At 39.1% G+C, this 10959-nt stretch overlaps 1 pseudogene; it reads right to left on the bottom strand.

The window, feature by feature from the left end:
• Positions 1–1120: 1120 nt before the first annotated feature.
• The window catches only part of LOC119525307, a 36371-nt pseudogene continuing 26532 nt past the window's right edge, over positions 1121–10959 (bottom strand).

The following is a 10959-nucleotide window of genomic DNA, read 5'->3' as shown; positions in this document are numbered from 1 at the left end:
GAAATCATACAAATATCTGTCCTTTTGTGTCCGGCTTATTTCACTCAGCAGTATGTCCTCAAGTTTCATCCATGTTGTCACATGCTTCAGGACCTCATTTCTTCTTGCTGATGCATAAAATTCCATCTTGTGTATATACCACATTTGGTTTATCCACTCATGTGTTGATGGACACTTGGATTGTTTCCATCTTTTGGCAACTGTGAATAAAGCCACTATGAACATCAGTGTGCAAATGTCTGCTCATGTCCCTGCTTTCAGTTCTTCTGGGTATATACCAAGCAGCAGAATTGCTGGGTCATAAGGCAACTCAGTATTTAGTTTTCTGAGGAACCAACAAACTGTCTTCCACAACAGCTGCACCATTTTACTTTCCCACCAACAGTGAATAAGTGTTCTTATTTCTCCACATCCTTTACAACATCTGTAGTTTCCTGTTTGTTTAATAGCTGCCATTCTTACAGGTGTGAGACAATAACTCATTGTGGTTTTGATCTGCCTTTCCCTAATAGCTAATGAAAATGAACATCTTTTCATGTACTTTTTAGCCATTTGTAATTCCTCTTTGGAAAAATGTCTATTCATATCTTTTGCTCATTTTATAATTGGGTTGTTTGTCCTTTTATTGTTGAGTTGTAGGACTTCTTTATATAAACTGGATATCAAACCTTTATCAGATATATGGTTACTAAATATTCTCTCCCATTGAATTGGCTGCCTCTTCACCTTTTTGACAAAGCCCTTTGAAGCACATCAGTGTTTGACTTTGAGGAGTTCTCATTTATATACTTTTTCTTTTGTTGCTTGTGACCAGCTTCTTTTTAAACAATAACAAATACTGATAAGATAAGCACAGAACATAAAAAAATAGATCAGTTCTCAGGGAAGCTAACACTTTAAAAGCAAACAACAAATGCACTGATTATATTTCTGGTAAACTCTTGCTTCTCAAAGATAATTAAGTCATGGGTCCTATTTTCTAGTTTTCAAAAGGAACTTTGTCTCAGCAAATAAAAATGTCGATGCCCCGGATAATAGTTAAGGTCACTAGGAGCAAAGCCCTGTGCTAGGAACATGCCTGCAGAGCAACCTGAAGGGGCAGGAGCAACTGTTGGACTCATTAGAACATTTCACAACTGAGGAAACTGAAACACAGAGCACATGTCAGTCACAGAGAGCAGACTGGAGACCTTAAGCCAGAGAGTCCTCCTGAGATCATTCTTTTAACTGCCTCCAGAGGATACTTTCTTCTGGCACTAAAAACAGTTGCAGAAAAACAAATTAATTTGCTCGGATATCCTTCCCTCAAATTAACTGAAAATAAGCTTTAAGTCATGGCATATCAAAACATATTTAATGGAATGCCACTTCATTTTAGCTTTCCTTCTTTAATTTTTGGAAGGAACCAAAAAAATGAAGCCAAAGTGGCTGGTAGCTTCTTTCCTTAAGCTCCCAGAGCATTCACTATGCACTTCCAAAATGCACTGATCAGCCTGTATTCAAAAATAACTGAAAGCAGCCAATGCATCAAGCTTATTCATTCATTGGTGCCGTATTATGTGTTAACATGTTCTCTCTCTAACCAGTCGGGTTTCTGCCTGGATAGAGATTATTTCCAGACTCGAGGTGCTGAGCAACTGTGGTATGGGTTCTAGAAAAGCTACCATTAAGCAGATTTTAATCATCAAGCTTGTTCCTATTATTTAAAATCAGACAAGTCTTAGAGGCCAAAAAAGCCTAATTTTGAATCTTGACTCCACAACTTACTCATGTGGGCCCCTGGGCATCTATTTAACCTGTTTAAGCTTCAGGGTCTACATTTGTTAATTGAGGATGCTGCAATCTGCCTGAGTTACTGTGAGGAGATAATTTATGTAGAGATCAATGCTAGAAGACCTGGAAACAGGTATTTGTTCTTAAAGTAATTCACTTCCTTACATAAAACTATTTGTTTACACATAACCTGGCATGAGTGAAACTCTAATTTTTGCCCTGTTCTAGTACTTTAGGAGCTAACTGGTAAAAAAAAAAAAAAAAAAAAATCTGGTTCTGTTGTCTGCATTCCCTAGAGCATCCTCCCAGACTCAACTCTCCCTGATTGCTCCTTACATTCCTAAAAATAATCTCATATTGACAATGGATATCTAAGTACTATTTTTCTCTCAGTTTTATTTCATAATTTTGAGAGACTCCAAGTTTTCTGATTTACTGCTGGTGAATTTAAGAAGTGAGAAGAAGATTTATCTCTATTGCAATAATGTGAATGAATGACCAACAGAGCCAGTTTGCTAATTTATTTATTTTTTTTTTTTAATTACCAACCAGCAACTTTCTCTGGTATGGACAAAAGGAGGAAGCATAGCTGATGAAAATGACCTTCCCTGACCCCTCTTCTAAAACCTAATTCCTCTGATTACCTCATTGTTTTACGAAGGCCAAAACAATATGCAGCATCTTTTTTCATCCTGCTTCCTCCCATGTGCCAATCCTGGTCTACGCACCACGATCTTGAACTCCCTAATTCTCACTAGGTGCATCAGCAGGGGAAGGAGAAAGTATGGCTGAGGCAGAAGGAGGTTCTGGTGGTGACTGGGCTTTCACGGGACCAAGAGAAGGAACAGTAAGTGCTACTTACCTCTGAGAAATAGCTGCCAGTCTGTAGGAGCCTAAAATCAGTTTCCAAGATGTTAAAAACCTAAAACAAACCAACAAAAACTCTAATCTCAAATATAGGAGTCAACAAACTGCACAGTTTCCAGGAATTCTTAGCGGTGCTCTTACTCAGCAGGGAACCAAGGGTGTGGGAGAGAGAGGAAGAATATCCTATTTTTCCCCACTGAGGGACTTCAGAAAACTCTGACTCACAAGCTATCAAACCATGCGTTCTGACCCTGTCAGTTTAAAGTAGCAAGCAGATTGCAGTTATCTGGTGCTAAAATTTTTCTTTTTGAATTTGTCTCTCCTAGTGGTAGACGGACTTCAAGATATGGCAAGAAATTTTGTCAAGGGAGAAGGAATCAGGAAGAGTAGCATGCTCCAGGTGGAAGCAAGTTTTACCTAAGTGTCATCACGCTGAACCATTTGCAAACTAATGAATCCTTTTTTAAAAAATGGAAAACTAACCTGTTTTGATACTTGCGTCCACAGAGTGAACATTCAAAGTTCCAAGAAAAAGAATATATGATGAGCTTTTCAATGCAGATTCTATTTTTAAGAGCGGGGGAAATGCAAACACGGGACTTTCCATATCACCCAACGTACAACTAAGCTGGGGTTGAAGCCTAATGAAAATTTCATTTCTGACTTCGTTCAGACAGGTCTCTATCTTTGCAAGTATTTCTGAAGTAAGTTTTTTGCAATCTCCATCTTTAACTCCATCCAATCGATTTGTGTGCAGAAGCCCATTTGCTTGATTATATTTTGTAAACAATTGCCAGATTACAGATTCCTCTTTAGAACATAGCTCAGCCATAGTGCTTTTTCACCCTTCCAAGTGCACCACTGCCGAGAAGATGCAGTCCAACCAACAGAGAGCATAAGGGTTTTTCCACTGTACATATAACATCTGGCCAAATGATGGGCATTTGCTTTCCAAAGGTATTTTCAGTTCAGATTTGCCTCCTTCATTTCAAGCAGACGTTCCCCTGGTTCCAGAGATGCAAACTGGACAAGGATCTTCTTCTTTGGCAGCCAAGTCAAACATACCAGTTTCCAAAATCTCATTCTGCTCCAAGGAATTGGGTGTCTTAACTGGATTCTGTGGCTCACTTTGTAGTAAATCAGGTAAGTCTGATGTGGTTTCACCATATGCTTCTCTGTTATGCTTGCTATTCAAAGTTTGTTCACAAGCTACATGATTTCTGGTCTTTTGGAATTTGCTAAAAGAGGTGAATCTTTATAGCTGGTTTCTAAGAGCTTTCTTTTTTGAGCCTTATTTGGAGTGTGAGAATCTTCTGAATCAGGAGAAATTAAGTTATTAAGTGACTTAAAGCCCAAAGGATAGATGCACTGCAGATCCACACAAAAAGATAGATTCTTGAAAGCTAATTCTATAAGTCTTTAGGAATTTTAACTTTCCCTTCTCTCTCCAAGCTGGGCAATACTCATCTGATGCAACTAACTGAGTCATATTTTTTTTCCCCAAATACCCAACCATGGGGGGGGTGAAGATATCCCTATATCAGTCCCTTGTCCAGTCACTGGCCAACCAATCCATCATTCTGAGTTGTTGGCTAATTTATGTCTCTTGAAACATGTCAATATCATTAAGGATTTTTCAATGAACCCTGACACGGGCTTTCCCCCTTCTTGGCTCCAGGGGTATTCAAACTCATGTTGCAGCCTGAGCTCCATATTACCCAGCCCAATGTTCACTCCACTTCCTCTCGGGCTGCTCCTCCCCCACCTGCTCAGCTGCCTGGGAAGCAGCTTCCGATTTCCGAAATAGTCATCTTAACACCATCAAGATAAACCAGACTGGGAATTAAAGCTTAATTGGCACAATTTCTGTTTAGAGTGAAGGAAAAGTTTTGTAATGGATTGTGTTGATGGTTGCACAATATTTTGAATGTGATTAACACCACTGAATTGTATACTTGCAAGTGGTTAAAATCGGAAAATTTATGGGGTATATGTTACCACAATACAATTATTTTGAAAAGATAAACTAAGCTTTTATATGTTAAGATGAAGTGTGCCTTTCAGAAAATCTTAATAAGCTTACTATTTTTTTTCTGTTACGTTTCCACCTCACTATTATTTATTAGCTTTTGAAATGACTTTTACAATATTTCAAAGCATTTGGAACCTGCAAAAGATAAAGGTTCTTGTATGACCCTTATAGAAAATTATCATATTAAATCTAAGAGCAGTATATCTGCAGTGATTTTAAAAATATGTCCATAAATTCTTTGATACTACTGCTTTCAAGAGATGAAACTCAATTCCCCTCCCCTTGAAGTGGTCTTGACTTCTAACAGAAGATAGAAGAAATGAGGTTACATCACTCCTGAGATTTTAAAAAGACTGCCTTTGGTTCATGCTCTCTGTCACCCATCAGTCACTCTGGGGGAAACCTGCAGCCATATTGAGAGGACACTCAAGCAGCTCTAAGGCACATCTCACGTGGTAAGGAACAGAGGCTTCCAGCCACCAGCCAATAAGGAACAGAGGCTTCCAGCCACCAGCCAATGAGGAACAGAGACTTCTAGCCACCAGCCAATAAGGAACAGAGGGTTGTCCAAACCACTTGAGTGAGCCTGGAAGTGGATCTGCAAGCCCCAGACAAGCTTCAGATGATACAGCCCAGCAGGCAGCTTCCCTGTGGCCTCATGGGAGACCCTGAGCCAGGAGACTCAGCAAAGCTGCTCATGTATTCCCAACCCTTTAGAAACTATGAGATAGAGATAATAAATGTTTGTTGTTTTCAGCTCCTAAGTTTTGGGGGTAATTTGTTATGCAGCTACAAATAGCTAATACAGTCTCACTGATCTTAGAATAACATCTAGAGACCTCCTCACAGACTATGGGCCCTAATGTTCTTTTCTCATTCCTATTATTATTCTTTTTGCCTATGACACTTTAGCCTTACAGGACATTTGACACTTCCCAGAACATGCTTATTTCCTGCCTCAGGGCCTTTGCACTTAGGTTTCCTCTGCACGAGTGACTCTCAGATCTAATCAGAACTATTACCTTCTCAAAAATCTTCTCTTGATGCCCTGACTAATTTAGCCCCTGTGATAATCTCTTTTCAGTGCATCTTCTTCAATTCCTCCAGGGTGCAGCTCTCCTTCTTATTTTATTTCTTGAATTATTCATTTGTTGTCTGTCCTATAAAATCGACAAAGGCAAAAGCTGAGTCTACCTCATTTACCATGGCATTCTGAGTGTTGTCATTTAATAGAGACCCAATAAGTATTATTAAATGACTATATAGATGCATGCATGAGATTCCTGTGCATTAAGAAAGGTGAAGTGATTTGCCCAAGGTCACACAACTGGTTTTTTTTTCCTTATATCTAGCATAGTGTACATACATACTTTTTAATTTTTGTATTTTTTAAACAGCTTTATTCACACACCATACAATCCATCCAAAGTGTACGATCAATGTCTCTTAGTATAATCACTGAGTTGCATCAATTTTAGAACATTTTCTTTACTCCAAAAAGAAAAATCCTGTACCCCTTATACCCACTACTATTTATCCTTAGCATTGGTAGAGTACCTTTGTTACATTGATGAAAGGTATTAAAATATTGCTGTTGACAATAGTTGATGATTTACATTAGTTGTGTTTTTCCCATATAGCAGCCTGTCATCAACACTCAGCCATTGGGACAAACATTTGTTCAGGTTCATGGAAGAACATTCCCAAATTTGTATAATCAACCACAGTCATCATCCAAAGTACTCATTATATTATACAGTCCCAGGTTTATCCTCCAGCTTTCTTTCTATTGACGTATATAAACTTCCCCTTTCAACCACAATCACGCCCATAATTCAGCACTGATAATTACACTCACAACAATGTGCTACCATCACCTCTATTCATTTTTAAACATTTACAGTCAAACTTATTAAAAATTCTGTTTCTCTCTCGAAGCCATGCTGCCCACCCTCCCTACGTGGGATATGACCCCCAGGTGTGTAAATCTCCCTGGCAATGTGGGAAATGACTCCTGGGGATGAGTTGGAACCTGGCATCATGGGATTGAGAGAGTCTTCTTGATGAAAAGGGTGAAGAGATATGAAACAAAGTAAAGTTATAGGGGCTGAGAGATTTCAAATGGAGTTGAGAAGTCATTCTGGAGGTTATTATTATGCATTATATAAATATCCCTTTTCAGTTTTTAGTGTATTCAAATAGCTAGAAGGAAATACCTGAAACTGTTGGACTGCAACCCAGTAGCCTTGATTCTTGAAGATGACTGTATATAGCTACGTAGCTTATAAAGTGTGACCATATGATTATGAAAACCTTGTGGTTCACACTCCCTTTATCCAGTGTATGGACTGATGAGTAGAAAAATGGGGACAAAAAAAAAGTGAATAATAGGGGGAATGGGAGATGGATTGTTTGGGTGTCCTTTACTTTTACTTTTATTTTTATTTTATTACTTTTTTGGAGAAAAGAAAATGCTCAAAAACCAATTGTGGTGATGAATGCACATCAGTATGACGTTACTGTGAACAACTGTACACTTTGGATGATTGTATGGTATGTGACTATATCACAATAAAATTGTAAGGAAAACAAAACAAAACAAAATTCTGCCCACATGAAGCATCAGCTCCCCATCTCTACCCTCATTCTAACTCCTGGTAACCTGTACTCTAGATTTTAACTCCTAGAGTTTGCTCAATATAATTAGTTCATATTAGTAAGATCATACAATATTTGTCCCTCTGTGTCTGGCTTATTTCACTCAGCATAATGTCCTTAAGGTTCATCCATTTTGTCACATGCATCAGGACTTAGTAGGTATGAAATGACATCTCATTGTGTTTTTGATTTTCATTTCCCTAATAGCTGGTGAAGCTGAGCATCTTTTCATGTGGTTTTTAGCCATTTATATATCCTCTTTGGAAAAGTGTCTATTCAAGTTTTTTGGCCATTTCTTAATTGAGTTGTTTGTCTTTTTATTGTTGAGTTGAAGGATTTCTTTTTGTAACCTGGATATAAAACCCTTATCAGATATGAGGTTTTGAAATATTTTCTCTCATTGAATGGGTTGCCTTTTCAGCTTCTTGGTAAAATCCTTTGAAACACAAAAGTATTTACTATTGAGGAGAACACATTTACCTACTTTTTCTTTCATTGCTTATGCTTTAGGTATAAAGTCTATGAAACCACTGCCTACCACAAGATCTTGAAGATGCTTCCCTACATTTTCTTCTAGTAGTTTTATTGTCCTAGCTCTTACATTTAGATCTTTGAAACATCTTGAGTTAATTTTTGTATGTGGTGTTAGACCAGGGTCCACTTTCATTCTTTTGGGTATGGATATGCCATTCTCCCAACACCATTTGTTGAAGAGACTGTACTGTCCCAGCTGAGTGGATTTTATAGTCTTGTCAGAAATTAATTGGCAAGGAGTTAGGGCAAGATGGTATATAGGGAGGTGTGGAATTTAGTTTACCCTCTAGAACAGCTAGTAAATAGCCAAGAACTGTCTGGAACAATGTTGGGGGACTTCCATGACCAGACACACATTGTATGCCAGTCTGGAACAGGAAGAAGGGCTGAAATCACAGCACAGAGCTGTAAATAATTCTCCCAAGCTTGGAGGCGGGCACCCTCCTTCACTGGTCAGTAGGCTTTTTTGGAGTAACTTCTCCTGGGGAAGAATAAGCAGTATCTACTAGAAGTAAGGGAAGGAGAGCTCAAGCAAGCTCCAATTGTGGATTTAATTAACAAATTCAGACTGCTGCATATAAGCTCCAGATACAGATAAACCCAGAGAAAGCACAAAAAGGAAACTGGAGGTAGCTCCTTATAAGAGAGGAGGCAGAGCTGATGGAAAAAGAGAGAAAAGGAAAAAAAGAAAATGGAGGCTTTTGGAGTTGGCTGAGCTCAGAGTACTGGAAAAGGTCTGTGCCCCAAGAAAAGGGGCTCATTGAGCCAGGTACCATCCCTGGCTCTTCACTGGTGAACCCAGGGGACTGGGCACCAGGTATGAAAAGGATTTTTTCCTACTTTTTAGCATAAATAAAGCAGCAGTCTTTTTCTGTTTTCAGCACTGCCCCAGGCAAGGGTGGAGCTAACATACTTCTGAGAAACAAAGTAACAATAGGTGAAGGAGATAATTCCCTGAAGGGCATAGCTTCTCCAAGAAAGGGGGTGGGACAGGTCCCAGGCAACTGGTGGCCCCTATTCAGAGAATTCAGACCCCAGGGGCTGGAAAACAGACACAGATTAACCCTGCCTCCTGCCTCAGCCTCTGTGTCATCCATTCACCTGGGAAGGACAGAGTCTGCTGTGAACTAAAGGCATGACATCACTTTACACCAGTGTGGAGCTGTGGACTGATAAGCACCACCTGCTTGGCAGGATAGGCAAAAGACAGAATCAAGATGCTTGACAGGAAAGACTGGCACCCTGCAGGGTGTCCTCCTCAAGGAAACTTGATATTGAGTATACACTCTTCCTGAGTCCTGGACCTGACTTGTCTGGGAAAATATGACTGGGGTGGGATAGATCCTATCTGGGGAGACCCTCCTCAAAAAAATTTCCATATAGGCAGGGAAAGAACCAGAAAAACTATAGCTGAGAGATTCTGATCAGTTAAACAGAAGCTATGCTAGAAGTCTAGAATAAGTTGAACTGAATGGCAAAGAACAGATAGAGAACAAAGTCAATCAACAAGAAAATCCTTGGTAAAAGAGAGAAAACAACCTCTAGAATAAACTAAAGAAATAAAATGCCTAGAGACTAGTAAAACACAAATCATGGCTCATACTAGGAGGCATGGAGATATGGCCCAGTTAAAGGAAAAAAACTGACACCTCAGCTGAGATACAGGAGTTGAAACAACTAATTAAAGATGTTAAAACAAATCTAAATCAATTCAACAAGTTGAAAGAAAATGTGGTAAAAGAGATGAAGGACATAAAGAGGACATAGGGTGTCCATAGAGAAGAACTTGAAAGCTTGAAAAAACAAACAGCAGAACCTATGGGAATGAAAGACACAATAGAAGAGTTAAAAAGCACAATGGAGGCATACAACAACAGATTTGAAGAGGCAGAAGAAAGGGTTAGTGAACTAGAAGGCAGGACATCTGAAATCCTACAAAGGAACAGATAGGGAAAAGAATGGAAAAATATGAACAGGGTCTCAGGGAACTGAATAACAACATGAAGCTCATGAATATATGTGTTATTGGTGTCCCAGAAGGAGAAGAGAAGGTAAAATGGCAGAAAGAATAATGGAGGAAATAATCACTGAAATTTTCCCAACTCTTATGAAAGACATAAAATTTACAGATCCAAGAAGTACAGTGTATCCCAAACAGAATAGATCCAAATGACCTACTGCAAGATACTTACTAATCAGATTGTCAAATGTCAAAGGAAAAGAGAATTCTGCAAGCAGAAAAAGAAAAGCAATCCATCACTGTGCCAGTTTGGATGTATTATGTCACCCAGAAAAAGATATATTCTTTAATGCAATCTTGTGGTAGAAGATGGATTAATCTTTTTGATTAGGGTGTGATATCTTGATTAAATGTTTCCATGGAGATTTGGCCCTGCCCATTCAGGGTGGGTCTTGGTTAGTTTACTGGAGTCCTTTGAAAGGAGCCACACAGGCCCAGATGCTTACTGACACTGACACAGATACTTAGAGATACTTGGTGATGCAGACAGAAGGATGTTTAGCTATGAGATGAAGCCCAGAGTTTGCCACAGGATATGCTAAGACAGGACCCCCAGGCACTTAGAGAGAAATGTCCTGGGAAAAAGAACCAAGAATGCACAGGAGCTGAGAGAGGAGCTGGAACACTATCCAAGATCAGCAAATGCCAGCCACATTCCTTCCAGCCAAGAGAGGTTTTCTGGATGCCAATGGCCTTTCTTCAGTGAAGGTATACTTGTGTTGATGCCTTAATTTGGACATTTTTATGGCCTGTGGACTGAAAATTTGTAACCAAATAAATTCCCTTTATAAAAGCCAATCCATTTCTGGTATTTTGCATAATGGCAACACTAGCAAATGAGAACAATCACATGCAAGGGAAGCTCATAAGACTATATGCAGATTTCTCAGCAGAAGCCATGGCAGCAAGAAGGCAATGGTATGATACTGAAAGAAAAAAACTGCCAACCAAGAATTGTATATCCAGCAAGACTGTCCTTCAAAAATAAGGGAAAGCCTAAAATATTTTCAGAGACAAGACACTGAGAGAGTTTGTGAAAAAGAGAACAGCTCTTCAAGAAATACTGAAGAGATTG

This window comes from Choloepus didactylus (assembly GCF_015220235.1).
Source record: "Choloepus didactylus isolate mChoDid1 chromosome 25 unlocalized genomic scaffold, mChoDid1.pri SUPER_25_unloc1, whole genome shotgun sequence".
NCBI lineage: Eukaryota > Metazoa > Chordata > Mammalia > Pilosa > Megalonychidae > Choloepus > Choloepus didactylus.
The sequence above is the reverse complement of the archived record's forward strand: the minus strand, read 5'-3'. Positions and strand labels throughout refer to the sequence as shown.